Below are 17,407 nucleotides of genomic sequence, written 5' to 3' on the forward strand. Positions count from 1 at the left end.
GTTCTTCCATTAGCCAGAGAGATCTTCAAATGCAAATCTGTGTCCCTCCTCAGCTCAAAAACCTTCAAAGCTTTTTCATTATCTTCAGTATTATCCTTAATGAGGGCCATAAAGCCCAGAGGGTGCTTTCCCTGTCTTTCTCCAGCTTTATTTCCTGCCCCACAGACTATGTTTTTTTCAGTTAGTACATTCTCTGTCTCTTTCCCTCTCCCTCTCTCCCTTTCTCTCCCTCCCTCTCTTACTTCTCTCTCCCCCCCCATCTCCCTCCCCCACTCCTCTGTACCCCCCCCATATGCTCTTCTTCATAGTTAATTTGGCTCCCCCTTCAGATTTTTTCTCATTTTTTAACTTAAATTCAATTAGCCAACATATAGTACATCATTAGTTTCAGATGTAGTGTTCAATAATTCATCAGTTGCATATAACACCCAGTGCTCATCACACGTGCCCTTCAGATTTTGATTCAAATGTCACTTCCTTGACAAAACCTGCCCTCCCTTCCCCAGCCAGATAAGGTCTCCCTATTATAGGATACTTCATTTCTTCTTGAACATATGAGAATTTGTATTTATACAGTTATGTGATTTTTAAATTAGAGTCTGGAAAGGAAACAAATCAACTCAGATCATTCAATTAAGAAAATTTAACAAAGAGACAATGCACAGAGGTGTGTGTAAATTAAGAGTGCCAACAATAGATGCTGAGACACCTAACGACCAGCGATAGTGGGAAGCCATTAGGACCCTTCAGTCTGAAGGGTGTAAGGGGAGCACTGAGCTCATTCAGCAGCAGTTGGGAGAACTAGTGGCCAATAGGTATTAGCCAAAAGACCTGCCTTCCCCCAGCAACTACCTCACTGACTGATCTACACAGAGATAGGAAGGTCTAGCCCATTTGCCCCAAGTCAAGACAACTAACTGAAGGGCCATCCCAGCCCACTCTGCCCAATCCTGTGTCCCTCTCTTTCCCATCCCAAGTAGTAACCCCAGGAGCGCTCCCCAGGAAACCTCCTAGAGGCAGAGGATCAGAGTTTGTTTCCCATAGAACCTGACCTGGAAATAGGGTCAAGAGGAAGAAAGTGTTACCCAAGCACTGTGAGAGCTGTCACCATGGAGAAGAGGATCACCTATAAAAAATGAAGTGTATTGACTGCCGAAAGCATAGCACTGGAGCAGACAAAAAGTGGGGAAGAAACACCCCTCCCCTCCCACTTCTGTATCTCTTGACTGTACTTCACACAGCTGGGAGTCCCTGGGAGGTGCAATGCATAGGGATCAGAGTCCTGGGGCAGGACAGATAGAGAAGAGATGTGAGGAGAGAGGAGCGGGCACAAATGGAAGTTGACCAGAAGAGCCCACAAGTTTTGCCTTTTAGCATCCACTTTGCTCTTCCGTCAGACGGAAATACTCTGATCCCCAACCTATGAGAAACACCTTGAGCTACTGTCAGCCATAGGATGATGTCGATTCAGTCATATTCTGAGAAGGACCTAAAGTGTAATAATAACTACCTTCAGAACTTCATACAGGGTAGCAGGAAAGTGGGAGAATAAAGAACAAAATCCATTAGCAGAAGTTATGCACCCACCTCTATACTAGTCTTCAGGTCAAAGCTGATAATCACAAGTCCCTTCCACCATCCATTCCATGTTCTCTTTACTCATGGTCAGCACTGGTTGGGGTGACCAAACCTTTATTCCTGCAGGATCTGAGTCCTGAGGACAACAATTTTCCATTGACTATTTTGTGAATCAACCATGAAATTTCTCCTTAGAGAGCAGCCAATACATCCCGTGGCAGGAGGAGCCCCACATAACCAAGCGGGTAGTCTGAGCTTCTGATTTAATGGAACAATGGTCTCTAGCAAAACATAAGCTTTTTCTCTCTTGTGAACAAGGGCTTCCAACAAAAAGCCACCTGACAAGGGAGACTGAGAGGCGCTGCATAGGAATTAGCCTTCATGGCGGTGATGGATAGAGAATAAATAGAAAATGACCAGCACAATAAGAAGAAATGGGAGAAGACATGGCTGCCACCAGGGAAAGTAACCGTCAGGAGAAGGGGCTTGCCAACTATCTAAGATGAGGAAGAGATCGAAGATGAGTTCTGAAAATAACAAGTTAAAAGTAAAAGTAACTATACGCCTTGGTAGATGATCCAGGCAATATCCAACAAGTAGTTAGAAATAGAGTTTAATGCTCAAGTGAGAAGAACAGGCTGGAAAATATGCCTGGGAGAGGAGGTCATAGGAGTAATTAAGTGAGACTCAGGAAGTGGATAAGATTTAGATTCAACAAAGATTTATTGACCATCCTCCTAGAGATTTCCAGTCATCTTCATCTTAACAACAATGTTGTATAGTAAGGAGAACTTTTTCCATTTTTGACAATGAGAAAACAGAATCGGCAAATTAAGTGACTTTCTCAAAACTGCATATAGGCAAAGAGCCTGGGTGTCTAGGGAGCTCACCAAGAAGACAGAACACACAGGGAGTTGTATTCCTGAGCACCTCTTCTGTATGAGGGATTGTGCTAGGCATTTTGTTCATAGTATCTCATTTAATCCTCATGCAATCTAAGTTCAGTTTTATCATCCCCACTTTATACATGAGGCAACAGAGAGGCTTGGTAGAGTTAAGCACCTTGCCCAAGGTCACAAAGCTAGAAAGAATAGAGTGAGAGTCTGAACCCAGGTAAGGCACCAAGATCCGTAACTGTGCAACTACATCACACTCCCAGGGCGCAAAGACCATGCTGAAATGATGAGAGGGGAAAAAAAAAAAAAAGATCCAGAAAAAGAAATACAAAAGAATTCCTCAAATAAGCCTAAGAGAATCCCCAAAGAACCTAGTGTCTTGGAAGTCAAGGAAGGGGAGATTTTTTCACTGGTAGAGCCTATGATGTCATGGAAAGAGCAGTGAATTCTAGCTCCAGAAGTGCTCCAAATTGGCTGTGAGACACCGTACCAATCACTTAGCTTATCTGGGCCTTATTTTCTCGTGACAAAGAGTATAGAGGCTTCTCCTTTACCTTCAAATTACTTGTATTTATACTCATCATTGCTTCATGTCCAGGCAGATGTCCTATCTGCCTGTGCTTAGGATTTCATCCCTTCCTACATCTTGCAACACCTTGCTCCTACAATTACCCCCTTTTTTGTATCTTTGATCTCTCTCCATTTAAGGGCCACTTCAGCCTTTAAAACACACTCAAGTCTCTCTCATCAAAAGATTATACCCCCTCCCTTTAACCTGATTCCCAATATAATTAGCCACCCCCCCATTCTCTTTCCCTTCATAGTCAAGCTTCTAGAATAGTCTGCATTCATAGTCCCCAGGTCCACAAACCAAGCCACTACAATCTGCTTTCTCACCTCTCCTTCCTTTGAAATGGCTCTGCTGAGGTCATTTCCTGCTTGCTTTACCCTTTGACCATGTGTGGTCTCTCACATTATTGACCATACCCACTTTCCTGAAACAGTTTCCAGGTTTCTGTCATGCTCTTCCTTACTTATTCTGTATCATATTTTCCCAGTCTGGGGGGTGAAAAGCTATGACCATACTCTTCAGAAAATGTACATACACAGAAAAGGCATCTTTTATTTTCCTGAGCCACTAAAGCCAACACACGGTTCCTCAAGGAGGATATCATGTTGTCATTCTTCTGTTCTAGAAGCAACTACCGCAAGAACTAATGAAGTACCTATTATTCAGAGAGAGAAAATAGAGTGGAATATTAAATATAGCAAATAAATAATCCTCAATCTCAACCAGAGCAGTTAGATACAAATCCTTTACAGTTATTCAATACATGACGTTTACGAAGAACAAGGGCAAAGATAAAAAGAAAACCTAAATCAGAACCATTTCTCAGCCAATTTCTCCAACATCTTATTGAGAAGGAATTGGAAGTACGAGTATTATACTAATACATATTATTTTTAGCATGTTGCCTTCATATTAAATATTTAGCGTGTTGCTTAACCGCTTAGTAATCCATATTGGGTCCTTTCCATGGTATGGATTACTCCCTGCGGAGCTGTTTTTACTCAGCAGGTTTTTGAAAACTCAGCTGGCCTTCATCAACAGACAATATAAAAAAAACAGCTTATAAACTGGTTATTTTGTTTGCTATGAATATTGTTTACAACAGCTTCACTTGAGAAATTCCTTTCTAAACTTATGTTATGAAAGTTTTGCTTCCCAGAAGAAATGTTTTTTCTCTCATGGTTAATTAGACATTTTTAACTGATCATAGTTCTCTTTTCACTTTGGTCTCTGTGAAACTTCAAGACAAATTTAGGGGCAGTGTCCGTGCCCTCCTAGCCAGGATATGTCTTCTATTGGCACCCAATATCATCACCACAATTATTAACCTTCTGCTCTATTTTTCACAGCCATAGTTTTAAAAACATGGTATTTTTTTATTGGTTGAAAAGGCAAGGTGTGCATTAAACTTAAATTAATTATAAATTAATTCTTTAATACGGGTGCCATCATTCCCAGTTGACCCCTCTTATTATTTTTAATGTTCCAAGGCCACAAATATTGTTTATGCATTATCAAGGGGAGGCACCTGAACCCAATGAGCCCCCCTGGCAACTGCAGTGATCCCCCACCACCCAGACTGACCAGACTGAGCACGCCCATCTGGGTGTGCCAAATGCTCTTATCCAAACAGTAGACCTCTCCCTTATCCAGTGCCCATGCTCCAAATATGGTTTCAAGACATGATGAAAGGACTCAGATGAATTTATTATTCAATAAACTAATTATATTCCTTCTCAAATTTCTAACTGAGGATCCTAATTCTTGGCCTCTTTCCTCTCCTTCCTCCCTCTTCTGGCCATTTCATGATTTCATTCTTCATTGGAGAAAAAGAAAAGAAAGAAAAGAAAAGAAAAGAAAAGAAAAGAAAAGAAAAGAAAAGAAAAGAAAAGAAAAGAAAAGAAAAGAAAAGAAAAGAAAAGAAAAAAGAAAGAAAAGAAAGAGAGAGAGAGAGAAAGAAAGAAGAGAGAAAGAAAGAAAGAAAGAAAGAAAGAAAGAAAGAAAGAAAGAAAGAAAGAAAGACAAAAGAAAGAAGGAAGGAGGGAAGGAGGGAAGGAGAGGGAGGGAGGAAGGAAGAAAGGTAGGTAGGAAGGAAGAAACAAATCAATAAAACATGAGCAAACATTAGGCTGTTAAAATTGTGTACTTCAGACAAGAAAGAAGTCAGAGACCAAGTCCCTCTGGTCACAATGGAAAATTGAGGACTTTATTTTTCTTATTTCAGGAAGCTCTGAAACAAAGTTTATTCTAGAATCATCTATAGAGATTGCTCGCATTTCCCACATGCAGTAAATATCTAAATTGTCTGCTTCTTTTTGATCATGGAGATCTAAGCAAGGCACGATCAGGAAAATTGATCTTTCCCAGTTACGGAGAAGTTACTTTAAGTTTAGTCTCCTTGATTTACTCTTTTTTTTTTCTTTTTTCTTTTTATTTTCAACCACTAGTGAAACCTAATATATACATGTAACAATCTTTGAGAAAGTAATTATGTAAATACAAGTAAGATATAATTCTCTTACTTAGTAAGTCTCTGGGAGAAAAATCTACACTGAGGGAAAAAATGCTTTCTGATATGTATAATCCTTTGCTCTCATTTTTCTCACGTCTTATGATAGGACTACTTGTAATTCTGNCAAGTAAGATATAATTCTCTTACTTAGTAAGTCTCTGGGAGAAAAATCTACACTGAGGGAAAAAATGCTTTCAGATATGTATAATCCTTTGCTCTCATTTTTCTCACGTCTTATGATAGGACTACTTGTAATTCTGTCTATTTCCATTGAAAAATGCAAATTGTTAGAATTTTTAATTGTTTTATCATGCTTCAATAAATAAACATGATAAGGGAACACTGTCAATAACAGAATAGTTCAGGGGCACCTGGGTGGCTCAGTTGTTAGGCATCTGCCTTCAGCTCAGGGCGTGATCCAGGAGTTCCAGGATCGAGCCTNACTGTCAATAACAGAATAGTTCAGGGGCACCTGGGTGGCTCAGTTGTTAGGCATCTGCCTTCAGCTCAGGGCGTGATCCAGGAGTTCCAGGATCGAGCCTACATCAGGCTCTTCTGCTGGGAGTCTGCTTCTTCCTCTCCCACTCCCCCTGCTTGTGTTCCCTCTCTCGCTGGCTGTCTCTCTGTCAAATAAATAAGTAAAATCTTAAAAAAAAAATAACAGAATAGTTCATCATCTTGTGCAGGTAATTGGTTATTTGTGTTATTGCCCATCCCAAGGATTGAACCCAAAGATGTTTTTAATTAATTTGGGAAACTGGAACATTCTCAGAAATGTCCACAATAATATATCTTAGTTACAGGTGACTTTACTATGGAGTTAATGAAGCTGAAGCCTCAGGGCCCCTTCACATGATGTTTCCTAAGCCCTGTAAGGGGACCTTACCAATGTATCCACAGAGTCACATAATTTTGTAAAGTTGGCAAAGTCAATTGTTTGGTATTTTTTTTCCTCCAAGAAGGACTCCAAAATTGCATAAGCTTTGGACTGCATAAAATCTGGATCTATGCCTCATCTCGATGAAAAGCAATTTAGCAGTTTATTTTTCTCCAAAGTAAGACTATAACTACAGCAAGCCAGCTCTCTTCTGTAAAATACTGTTTTAATTGCATAAGACTGAGAAAGAATGTATGCCTATCTGGGTCATTTCTATTAGGCTATTTTAAAAATAATATGGGGGCACCTGGGTGCTGCAGTCAGTTAAGCCTCTGACTCTTGCTTTCAGCTCAGGTCCTGATCTCAAGGTTCTGAGATCACGCCCCGTCTTAGGCTCTGCCCTCGGGGCAGAGTCTGCTTGAGAGTCTCTTTCCTTCTCCCCTTGTCCTTCATGCTTGTGTTCTCTCTCTCTCTTTCTCTAAAACAAATACATCTTTATAAAAAAATAAAAACAAAATAAATAAGGGGCACCTGGGTGGCTCAGTCAGTTAAGAGTCTGCCTGTGGCTCAAGTCATGATCCCAGAGTCCTGGTATTGAGCCCCGAGTCAGGCTCCCTGCTCAGCAGGGAGTCTGCTTCTCCCTCTGCCTGCTGTTCCTCCTCTGCTCCTGCTCGCTCTCCTTCTCTATCTCTTGCTCACGCTCTCTCTCAAATAAATAAATAAAATCTTGAAAAATAAAATAAAGTAATATGGAAATTCAATTTGGAAAACAAGGCCTTCTTTCTATTCAAATAAGTCCAACTGTAATTTCAAGAATTAAGTTTTAACTTCTATTAATAATTTAGCCATAACTCATGTTTCCCAGTAAACTAGGAGAACTTGGCAATAATTCAATATACAATTACGATTTTATAGAGTTGACCAATTTTTTAAAAGTGTGTGTCTATAAAGAGTTGAAATAATGTCTTCCCCAGATCTCCCCAACTAAACAAAGTATATTAAGAAAAAAAAATCAACCATGAAAAATTACATGTAAGGAGACTAAAGTTTTCTCAAATCAGAACATTTAAACATATGAGCATCTTTCATCAAAGATCACTCTTTCTGCAGTTTTTTGTTTTGTTTTTTTAAGTAGGCTCCATGTCCAGCATGGAGTCCAGTGTGAGGCTTGAACTCATGACCCTAAGATCAAGACCTGAGCTGAGGTCAAGAGTTAGATGTTTAACCAACTGAGCCACCCAGGTGTCCCCACTCTTTCTGCAGTTTAAACCCTAAACTATGCTTGCTGATCTTGGCCACAAGGAAGTTAAAGAAAAAGGTAGTTCAAAGAACAGCTCTGTATCCAAAACCACCTAGATTTTTGTGGACCATAGTCAACACCTCAAATTATACTGAGAAACAAACAGGCAGCCAAGAGGAAATGTGGAGTACAATTCTGAGCAAGTTACAATTTTATTCCTGTAGCTTGTGCCTCTTAGCCATAAAGTAGCTCAATTTCACATGACCTGCAGCTTCCAGATGGCCTCCCAGAGGGAGCTGCAGACATCGGTCTAACGCTCACAAAGGCCACCTCACATAGTACTCTCAAGGCTGTCACCCCCAGGAGGTGCTCACCCCTAAGCATCTGTCGGTGATATACCACGACGATTATGGCAAGCCAGGACTGAGTATCTACTACTGCTCAGGGGACCTTGCCCACAATTCCCACCCAGATCCCCTTCTGTGCCCCTTCCACAAGGTCACTTAGACATGAATTGTGGTACTGATTCTATAGTCGAAATGAAAGATTCAGTGATATGCTTCTGCACCTCAAGAGTGAAGAGGTTGGGTCAAGGCCAAGTGTCTCAACTTCGAAGTAGGGAGGAAGAAAGTTAACAATTCCATAAAGTGTCCCGATATCAGAGTTAACAACAGTGCCTTTCTGCTTTAAAAGTGACTGACATTTTTGAAGCACATACCACGTGCTGGGTGTTTTGCCTTTATCTATACATGCATGGGCCATCCGTGCATTATGTCATTTGAATAACTACCAGGACTGCGAAGGAGGGTTATTATCATTTTATAGGTAAGGAAATGAATTCATAGGGGTAGTGTAACAGTGAGTAGCTAGTAAGTGAAGGAAAAATTCTGGATTTTTTTAGTTTTATTTATTTATTTTAAGTAATTTCTACACCCATTGTGCGGCTTGAACACATGACCTCAAGGATCAAGAGTGGCATGCTCTTCCAACTGAGCTAGCCAGTCACCCCAAAATTCTGGATTTAAATTCAGCCTGTCTCACTCAAGAGCCTGGATTTGAAAACACTATGCCAATGTGTCCCAAAGTTTGAAACAGAATCTCTGGCAGTCTGTCATAGGATTTTATTTGGGACACAGATGCTTCCTTAAATATTGAGAAAGTCATGTTCTTTTGAAGGTGTTTCAATCCTCCTTTTCCTATCAAAGAGAAAGGTTCAGTTTGGTGCTACATTGTCAATGTCTCTCTAACCCTTGGTGCTATCCTTTTGTAAACAATGAAACCAAGCCACGGGATCAGCCTTTGGCAGGCAGTGGTATCTAGCTGGAACTGAACAAATATTTTCATATATTTTATGTTTTTGGAGTGTGATATGGGTTTTTCATCATGTAATAAAAATAGATTTTCTTTTTCAGTAAACATATTTAATTCCTGGTCATATTAAAGAAAAATAATAGGTAAATAGAATGATCGCTTTATGGTGAGGCTATAATCCCTAGTTATCCCATCAAACACTAATCTAGGTGTTGCAGTGAGGGTATTTTATAGAGGTGACTAAGGCCATAATCACTAGATTTATGTAAGGGAGATTATTCTGGATTATCTGGCTGGGCGCAATGTAATCATCAGGGTCCTTGTAAGGGAAAAGGGGGAGGCAAGAGAGTCAGAGAAGGAGATGTGAGAACAGAAGAGCTACAGTCCCAAGCCGAGGAACACGGGTAGAAAAAAGCAGAAAACGGATATTCCCCGAAAGCCCCCAGAAGGGACACAGCCCTCTGGATACCCTGACTGTAGCTTAGCAAGACTGATTTCGGACTTTGGACCCCCAGAACTGGAAGAGAATAAATGTGTGTTGTTTTAAGCCACTTTGTGCTACTTCATTACAGCCGTAACAGAAACCTAATACACCAGTTAGTCTACGTGTTTGCTAGGCCTCCAGCGACAGAGTAACCCGGATGGGACTAAACTACAACACCCATGTAGAAACCCTAGGGTCAGTATGCTTACTAAATGACTTAGAGAGCGGTGGCTCAGGTGGTGAGGCATCTGCCCTCGGCTCAGGTCATGATTCCAGGTCCTGGGATCGAGTCCCGCATCGTCAGGCTCCCTGCTCAGTGGGGAGCCTGCTTCTCCCTCTCCCTCTGCCCCTCCGCCCCCTGCTTGTGCTCTCTCTCTTGCTCTCAATCGATCTCAAATAAAATCTTTAAAAAAAAAAAAGATTTAGTGAGGGTGCTCCTGGCTGGCTCAGTCAGAAGAGCCTGTGACTCTTGATCTCAGGGTTGTGGGCTCAACCCCACATTGGGTGTAGAGATTACTTAAAAATAAAATCTTTAAAAAAATAATCAATAAAATCTTAAAAAAAAAAAAGATTTCAAACAAATAGCACTCTTCTCCCCAGATTTTCAAGTCTGTTAGTTTATGCCTGCTGACATGTTCTTGGCGCGTACGAGGTGCCTGGGTCACCATTAGGAAACAGTCACAGGACTGAAGGCTTGCTGCTTCTAAACGAACGGATGCATGGACACCAACTCCCAGGCCTTCTGACCCTCTGCTCCTTTGGTGGTGGTTGTGAATTTCTTAACCATCTCAGGTCTGATCACCCAAAGGCTAGAACCTTCTGATACAGCATTGGCCTAGAAATTGTTCTCCTTCCTGATTTATGATTTATCATTTAACTTAAATTTCTTATTTTTTCCTAATCTCTTTCATGACCTGGTGGCTGGTTTCATTCTCATCTGGATCTTCCCTGGGTATACGACCCTTATGGCATTGCTCATATGATCCTTATGGCCTTGTTCAGCCCATCTCAAGTGTTGACTTCCGGTCATGCAACTGGACCTTTTTTATGGACTTCAAATTCAGAAAAAAAGACTTTTTTCTATAATATAGACTCATAGACCATTATTTTTTTAAGGTTTTATTTATTGATTTGAGAAAGAGAGAGAGAGTATGAGTGGGGGGAGGGGCAGAGAGAGAGGGAGAAGCAGGCTCGCTGCTGTGCAGGGAACCCAATGCAGGACTCGATCCCAGGACTCTAGAGATCATGACCTGAACTGAAGCCAGACACAACCCACTGAGACCCCCAGGCACCCCAGTTATTTTTAAATGGTATTCTTAAATAATACATGTAAATTTTTTTAATTGCACGGTACAAAAAGGCATTGAACTTATTTTGAACCCCAGTTCCCTTCTCCAGAGGCGTGTGTGTGTGTGTGTGTATGTGTGTATGTGTGAGACAGACAGACAGAGAGAGAGAGAGGGAGAATTATTCTTCTAGATGCATATGCAAAGTCAGGTCCATATCTGTACACGTTAATAGTAGTAGCATTCTGTCACTGTTTTGCACCTTGCTTTTTTATTTTTTTACCTAACATATAATAATATCTCTTAGGGTTGTTGTGGGATTAATCAATTAATCCTTAGTTCATCCCTGACCACTAATTTTGTTAAATAAAATACATAGATTCTCTTTTAAAACAAAATGTCGAAGGTTCTAAAAGATGTCATTTAAAATTAAAGAATCCCCCTAGTCATTAATCTTTATTATTTCAAGTATTTTTATTAAAGTATTATTTATCTCCTTATATTAAACTTAAAAAGCATATTTTATACTCCTATAATCAATATAAACTTGTCATTTTGGTTTTTTTTTAAAAATACTACTGTAGAACTTGTCATTAATGACTGAGACTATAAATTTATAACTTTATATATTCTAAAAGGCATGTAAATCATAGTTGGTGTCATCTTTTCCTTGATGTTGAACGTTTGTGTTATTTCTAACCGTTTGCTATAATATAGAGCACTAGTAAAATTTTAAAAATTTTTAAATGGGGAGGGATTTTAGAAATCACATTTCCTTAATTCAGGTATATCCTATGACTTTGCATATGGCCTATGTCCCACTGAGCACATCTAATGAAACTCACCACTTCATGGAAAAGCCCATTCCATTTTTCCATTTTGAACTGTTCTCATACAAAGTTCTGTATCTTTAACTCTATTTGCTCTTGTCCAGGACTCATTCTATCCCATTCTGTATTTGCAGCCTGGATCTCAGGCCTGAGGTCAAGGCTCTCACCCTGTGCCCTAACCCACAGGCACCCATTGTCCATCAACAACATGAACTTTAAAAATATATGTATCAATTTTTAATGGAGCATTTTTAAAAAAGGTTTATAATATGTTTAGTCTTGATGCTTTTGTATTTTCATAGAATGTTTAACAATTACATTTGTTAGCTGAGCAAATGTAAAACAAAGCTATATATTTACTTCTGATACCAAAGGCAAACCAGATAAAAATTTTGCTCAGTATATATTTTCAAATTACTTTCACTTATTTAAATTATTACTGGGTAATTGGCATTGACAAAATAATCATCATCGCTAAGTGATCTATAGCGCCTTCTGACTGAATTTCTGACACAAAGTCCCGTTAACAAACCAACAGCTGCTCTGCTGAACGTAGTTCCTTGGAGAATTAGAAGCTGTCAGCTGATGGCTCCAATGAGAAAAAACTGTGTTACACGGTCACTACAATATACCACAAAGTTGCAAAAACTATACATTTCTCTGGATTTCTGGTGTTCTTTCTACAAGAACTTCTAATCTTAGGAATTTCAAAGAGGTTTAAATGAATACTAAAATAGCAATTGAATATTCCAAATTTGAAGAAGGGGATGGAGAAAAGTTGAAAATAATTCCATAAATGTTTCCCATAAAGGTTCCCAGGATTTAAAAGGAAAATGGTGTTTTGGGGCAATCTAGGCGCCATTATAATAAAATGGTGAATGAGAACTAGATGCATTGATTGTGAGATCCCTGGCTGAATTATAGATTCCAGGAGGGCCAAAAACTGCTGTTCCCTGTACTCTAGGACAGAAACAAAGCCTGGCCTACTGTAGGCACTCAAACTAACAAACTTCCAATGAAAAAAAAAGACATTGTTATGCTAAAAAATACAAATATAAACATGGATAAATATTCCACATTCAAACCTATAATAAATAAATAAATTGTCGGCTAATCCTAAGGACAAAGACTAAATCATCTTAACCACAAACTTCATATTTTATTGAGACATACAAATGCCGAAAGAATTTATCACCAGCAGACCCTCACTTCAAGAAATATTAAAGAAAGTCCTTCAGGCAGAAGAAAAATGATACCAGATGGAAATATGGATCTAAACAAAGCAATAAAGAACACTGGAAATTGTAACTACATGGGTAATGTATATGATTTTTTTCACTCATTATTGAAATCTTTTTAAAAGATATTTGAATGTTTAAACAAATATGATGACAATGCATTGTAAAGTTAAAAACATGTATAATTAAAATGTATTATAATAGCATAAAGGCTGGGAGGAGAAGAGTGGAAGTACACTGTTATAAGTTACTTAAAAAATGTGAAGTAATATAATATCACTTGAAGGTAGACTGCGATAAGTTAAAAATGTATACTATAAACCTCAAAGCAACCACAAAAATAACAAAGCAAAGAGTTATAGCTAATAAGCCAACAAAGGTGATAAAGTTGAACCACAGAAGTAATGCTCAATTAAACTTTAAAATGGAGAGAGAGAGAGAAGAAAACAAAGAATGGATGAAACAAATGGAAAATTAATAGCAACATGATAGACTTAAATCAAGCATGTCAATAATTACACTAAATGTAAATAATCCAAATGTCCCCAAAATAAGCAGAAGTTGTCAGTTTGGATTTTAAGATAATAAAACAAGAACAAATTCTATGTTGCCCAAGAAAACACTTTTAAGTATTACTAAGATAAAAGAAGGTCATTTTATGATGATAAAGGAATCAATTCAGCTAGAGGACGTGCCATCATAAGTGAGTTTTTTTTAAGATTTCACTTATAAGTAGTCTCTACACGCAACGTGTGGCTTGAACTCACGACCCTGAGATCAAGAGTCACATGCTCTACCAACTGAGCCAGCCAGGTGCCCTATGCTATCATAAGTGTTTATGCTCTTAATAACAGAGTTTCAACAATATATGAAGCAAAAACTGACAGAACTGCATGGACAAATAGACAAATCCACAATTATAGTCAGGGATATCCATATCTCTTTCTCAAAAATTGATAATACAAGTAGACAGAAAATCAGGAAAAAAAAAATTGAATGGCCCTATCAGTTTGCTTTGACATTTATGGAATACCTCACCCAAGAGCAACAAAAAACATAATTTTTTCAATTGCACATGGAATATTTACCAAAACAGATCATATTTTTGGCCACAAAACAAGTCTCAATTAATTTAAAAGGATTCAATTCACACAAAATATGTTCTCTGACCACAATAGAATTAAATTAGAAATCAATAACAAAGATCTCTGGCAAATCCTCAAATATTTAAAAACAAAATAACACACTTCTAAACAATCCATGGGTCAAAGACAAAATCAAAACGGAAATTGAAAAAGTTTTTTTTAAATGAATGAAAATTAAAACAATTTAGTGGAAAATTTATAGCACTAATTATCTACATTAGAAAAAAGAAAAGGTATCAGATCACAATCCAGCTTCCACCTTAAGGAATTAGAAAAGCAAAGCAAAGCTAAGCCAGAGTAAGCAGAAGAAGAAATAGTTCAAATTAGTGAGGAAATAAAAGAAACAGAAAACAGAAAAACTATAGAGAAAATCAGTGAAAGAAGTGATTTACAATAGCATCAGAAACATAAAATATTTTGGGACAAATTTGACAAAATCTGTGCAAGACCTCCAAACTAAAAACTTTAATAAAGACTTAAATAAATGGAGAGTTACCTTGTCATGGGCAGAACACTTAATACTGTTAAGAAGCCAGTTCTCCCCAAATTGACCTATGAATCCAATGCAATTCCAGTCAAAACCCCAGAAGCCGATCCATGCTACAACATGAACTGTGAACACATTATGATAAGTGAAAGAAGACAGACATAAAAGGACAAATATTGTATATTTTCATTTATACGAAATGTCCACAAAAGGCAAATCGCAAAGAACAGAAAATAGGTTCGTGGTTCCTGAGAGCTGGTGGGAGGGTAATAGGGAGTGATTGCTAATGGATACAAGGTTTCTTTTGGGGGTGATGGGATTAAATAGTGGTGATGTTTGCCCAACCTTGTGAATACACCAAAAATCATTAAATTATACACCTAGAAAGGCTAAAATGATGAATTTTATGTGATATAAATTTTTATCTCAATTTTTTAAAATCTACCTAAAAAAATCCTAAGACGCATTTTTGTAGTAATTGACAAGTTGATCCTAAAATTCATACGGAAATGCAAAGGACCTGACCAAGTCAAAACAACTTTGAAACACCAGAACAAAGGTAGGGCTAACTCCACCCGACTTGAACGCTTACTATAAAGGCACAATATTGAAGACAGTCTGACACTGAAGCAAAGACAGACAAATAAATCAACAGAACAGAATAGAGAGTGCAGAAAGAGACCCACACATATATGGACAACTGATTTTTAGCAAAGATGCAAATGCAATTCAGTGGAGAAAGGATCATCTTCTCAATAAACAGTGCTATAATAATCAAATATCCTTACAAAAAATAAAATAAGCTTCCACCCATACCTTGTGCTATATACAAAAATTAACTCAAAATTGATCATTGACCCAAATATAAAATCTAAAACTATAAACCTACTATAAGATAACATAGGACACAGTCTTTGTGACCTTGAGTTAGGCAGAGATTTCTCACATACAACACCAAAATCACAATTCATAAAAAAAATAATAAACTGGACTTGGTAAAAATTGGAAAGTTATGCCTTTTGAAAGATACTGTTAAGAGAATTACAAGACAAGGGCAAGCCTCTCAGGTCCCCTCCCTCTTCAGGAGCTTTGTACTATCTCTCAATAAACTTTGCTTTGCTGCCCACCAAAAAAGAGAGAGAGAATAAGACAAGCCATGGATATCTATCTGATAAAGGACTTGTATCAGAATATAAAGAGCTCCTTATATTATTTTATTCCTTGTATAGCTCTGCAGTAAAAAAGTGAAACTGAGAAGCAGAATGAGTCCTGGCATTGTGCTGGCCTCAAGGGCTGTTGGCCCTGAGAGACAGCTAGACGGGGCCCTTCCCCACACTTTGGTTACATGAGCTAATAAGTTACCCTTCCTGTCTGAGCTGGTGTGAGTAAGTTTTCTATTCCTTGCAACCAAGTATGTGTCTTCAGTATGAGTCATTTGGAGGAATGGAAGAATGAGAGAGAGGAACCAAAAGAAGGACTGTAAGAATGATTGTCTGTAAGAGTAACTGTTGAGAGGGGCACCTGGGTGGCTCAGCCGGTTAAATGTCTGCCTTTGGCTCAGGTCATGATCCCAAGGTCTTGGGATTGACCCCAGCATCGGGCTCCCTGCTCAGTGGGGAGCCTGCTTCTCCCTCTCCCTCTCCCTCTGCCCCTCCCCCCTACTCGTGCACGCTCTCTCTCTCTCTCTCTCTCACTCTCAAATAAATAAAATCTTAAAAAAAAAAGAGTAACTGTTGGGAAATAAAAAATTTGATATATGGTCATGATTGTGGTAGTTGGCTGGGAGTTCATTTTTACCATAGATTAAAAATTTTAAAGCACACATATTTCAGCTCAAGAAATCAGCCACTAAATATTCCTCCTAGAGAACTACTGGCACGTGTTCACAAGGAGAAGCGTAGAAAGGATCGTTGCCACAGCTTCGTGTAATGATAAACAATTGCAAACAACTGACTTGTCCATCCATTGTAGACCCTCATCACCGAATACCTGGCAGGAGTTTCAAAGCATAGAACGGAGCCACGGGCCCTGACATGAGAAAGAGCTCCAGAACATGTTATGAAAGGAGCAAACTGCATTCTTTAGCATATTTAAGTTTTTAAAGAATAAAACATACGTAACAAACCTATTTCTATATGTGGACACGCATGTAGGTAAATGTATAGAGGACAAGAAGGTTCCATCTCCAACGGATAATTGAGTTCACCTCCAAGGAGGCGATGAGGATTAGGAGTTAAAAGGAGATTTTCAGTCCACCTTTGTTTTGCTTGAAGTTTTTACACATGAGTAAACCCAACAGAACTTGTTTAAAACAAGTGAAGGAGTAGGAATAATTTTTACTGAGCATAAACAGTGTACTAGTTATTACGTAAGAGAGGTAAGGTCCCTGCCAAATGGAAATGCCTAAATGTACACAAGCTTAGGGTCAATGTATTAGCGGTCTATGCATATAACTTCCAGCAATAAAATGATCAAATAGTACTAAGAAAGAGAACTGTTTTAAGGATTGATTAGGATAGGCTATAAGGAACGTAATAATGTGTCATATTTATGAATAGAATATCAGATTTTCTAATGAATTGTTTTTAAGCTCATCTATAGATTTCTTGTTGAAAACAGTGCATTCTCCTAGGGACAAATGTTCAGGTTTTCATAAAACCTGTTTTATCCGTGTTCCTTGTTAGGAAGCATCAAAGATACTCTGGAAATTCAGGCAAAACTTGATTGAACCCTACAGAGGAGCTCACAGATTCTAAGGAGGCAGGCAATTTCAGTTCTCAGGAAGAACATGAACCAAGTTGTTCTCGGATCCAGGCTACTGATGGACGGACAGCTGAGCCATCCGTCTTTCTTGGAAACTGGAGTCTTGAATCTCGTGATACAAGGACAGAAAAGCATTGGCAAGCCCTGCAGTATGCTTCAGCTTCCTGGCTATCTGACACTGCCCATTCA

This window comes from Ailuropoda melanoleuca, chromosome 10, assembly GCF_002007445.2.
Source record: "Ailuropoda melanoleuca isolate Jingjing chromosome 10, ASM200744v2, whole genome shotgun sequence".
Taxonomy (NCBI): Eukaryota; Metazoa; Chordata; class Mammalia; order Carnivora; family Ursidae; genus Ailuropoda; species Ailuropoda melanoleuca.